We start from the raw sequence: 2617 nt of genomic DNA, 5'->3' as shown, positions 1-2617 counted from the left end.
GTGGAGAGGCAGCACAGGAGAGGAAGACCCTCGATGAGATGGATTGATTCAGTCACTGGGGTAACGTGAATAGGCACACTGGAGACAATAAGATTGTTAAGGCATAGAACAGGGTTTAGGGTTGTTGTACATAGGATCACTATGAGTCTCAGGCAACTCAATAGCACATAACAATAAGACATCTAGTCTCAGAGAAAATACGCCTTTCTAAAGAGGTTGGTTGGTAAGATTGTGCTTATTGTAATATTTTATTTTATTTTTAATATATTAAATGTGATAGTAGAAATCATAAAAAAGCAGTTGTGCTCTGAGTGTGAAAAACACTATTTACTGACAATATTTCCAACCTTTTGTAAAATGAACTTAAATCTAACTTTTATAGAAGAATTTAGGGAAGAGGAAAAAAAATAGAGGTCTCAATCACTGAAATGAGTGTCAGATTGTTCCTTCACATAGTTTCTGGTTTTATAATTCTAATTTGATCTATGTTAAGGGCTGTGGTATGCCATTGGGCTGAAAAAATTTATTATGCTACTGAAATAATACATGCTGTATGCCTCTCAACTTGAGGAATTCCTTTCTTAGATTAAATAATCAGGAAAGTGACTTGACAGAGTGTAACCAATTGTGTTATAGTGCATGCTATGAAAACATTTGCAAAAACAAAGCCAAAAATATTGAAGTGAAAGACAAAGTGGAAGAAAGGAGACGTGGAGGCTGTAGTTCTCTTGGGCTACAATCTGTTCTGGCAAGAAGCTCTGCTGAGGAAGCAAAAGCTTAATCAAGTCCTAAAATATATAGGACAGCAATCTACTGGTCAGAGGTTATATAAATTACTTCCTCCTACAATGAACTTTTGCTATTAGTAGAGAAACAAAAGCACATTGATATTGTCTGCACTCTGGACTGTATATTACATATGATTTACAAAGAAGTAAATTGTGTCAAATTTTAAATAGCAGCAGGCAAGTAATCTGAGGTAACATTCACTTAGTCTGATCTACCTGTCCATGCCAAGAAATCTAAATTACTGTTATACAAGCCCTGCACCTGGGTCCTGTATTAAATTTCAGCTTGACTTTTATATGAATTTTGCTTTACTTTAATACCAAAACTGTGAAATGTAGTCACCTCTACGTGCACACTGTGTCATGTAACCTAAGTCTTTGATATGGTATATTTATAGTTATATATTATAAAAGGAGTTGAGAGCTATTATGTTTCCATGTTTATTATACAGTGAATCCAATAATATTTTAACGTTCATATAATTTTACCAAAGGATACTTCAATTTGTCCATGAAGCGTCGTGATAGGTAAGGCCCCATTAAAAGAAAAAATAAGGTTGTTGTACCTATGATTTATGGATTTGGGTGATCTGTATAATATATGTGGCATTAATTGAGCTGGATAGTATCCAGAAGTCATCAAATACTCATCTTCCCATCTCTATCCAAAAGTTCTGAATTCTGACCTATTAGGAATATTATTTATTATCACATTAGGTTCTTCATGTTCTAAAATGCTAAAAAATGCCTTTCAGAACTTTTTGCTGAAATATTTGAGTGTCCTTATCAACTTTTCCTCTTACTTATTAGGTTTCTATATTTTAAACACAGCTTATTTAATTTACCTTGATTCATAATATATTTGCTTTTATGTTGGATTTTTTTATAAGATTTTGATCACACATTTTTCTTTATTGTTAAAATAAAATATATTCCTGTTTACTACAATTTGCCTTCTATTGAAAAAAATTTAAGCAAGAAAACTAATGGAGATTTCCCAAGTGTGTAAGAGTAGAAAGAAAGTTCTCAGGGTTTTCAATAGCTATGCCCCTTTGAAAGTAGATTCCCAGGATTATCTTCTGAGGTAAGTTTGGACATCCTTGAACATCAAACCTTATGGTTAGAAGTAGTTTAACATTTAAATGACATGGAACTAGAGATAATAGTCATAGCTAATGTTAGAGGGACCTTGGCAGAAAGCAGAGTACCAGAGGAATGTCTATTTGTGCTTCATTGATGATGCAAAGGCTTTTGACTGTGTGGATCACAACAAGCTGTGGCTAACTCTGAGAACAATGCAAATCCCAGAACATTTGATTGTGCTTATGCAAAACCTATACATGGACCAAGAGGCAGTTGTCACAACAGAGCAAGGAGACTCCGCATGGTACAAAATCAGGAAGGATATCTGCCAGGAATGTATTCTGTCTCCATACCTTTTCAATCTGTATGCAGAACAGATCGTCTGGGATGCTGGGATGTACAAGGAGGAATGTGGCATCAGGATTGGTGGAAAATTCAACAACCTGCATTAGGTAGATGACATAACCCTGCTTGCTGAAACTGAAAAGGACCTGAGACACTTGCTGCAGAAGGTCAAGGACTGTAGCCTTCAATATGGATTGAAGCTCAACATTAACAAAAATTTTCACCACTGGACCAATTAGTAATATCATTATAGATGGGGAAAAGATTGAGTTAGTTAACAGTATTAGTTTGCTTGGCTCCACAGTCAGCCTATGGTGATGAAGGAAGAAGTTCAAGCTGCTTTGAAGGAAATAGCAAAAAATAAGGCCCCAGGGATAGATGGTATACCAATTGAAGTATTT

Source organism: Elephantulus edwardii, unplaced genomic scaffold (assembly GCF_000299155.1).
Source record: "Elephantulus edwardii isolate Elephantulus edwardi_28Jun2011 unplaced genomic scaffold, EleEdw1.0 scaffold00065, whole genome shotgun sequence".
NCBI classification, from domain to species: domain Eukaryota; kingdom Metazoa; phylum Chordata; class Mammalia; order Macroscelidea; family Macroscelididae; genus Elephantulus; species Elephantulus edwardii.
The sequence above is the reverse complement of the archived record's forward strand: the minus strand, read 5'-3'. Positions refer to the sequence as shown.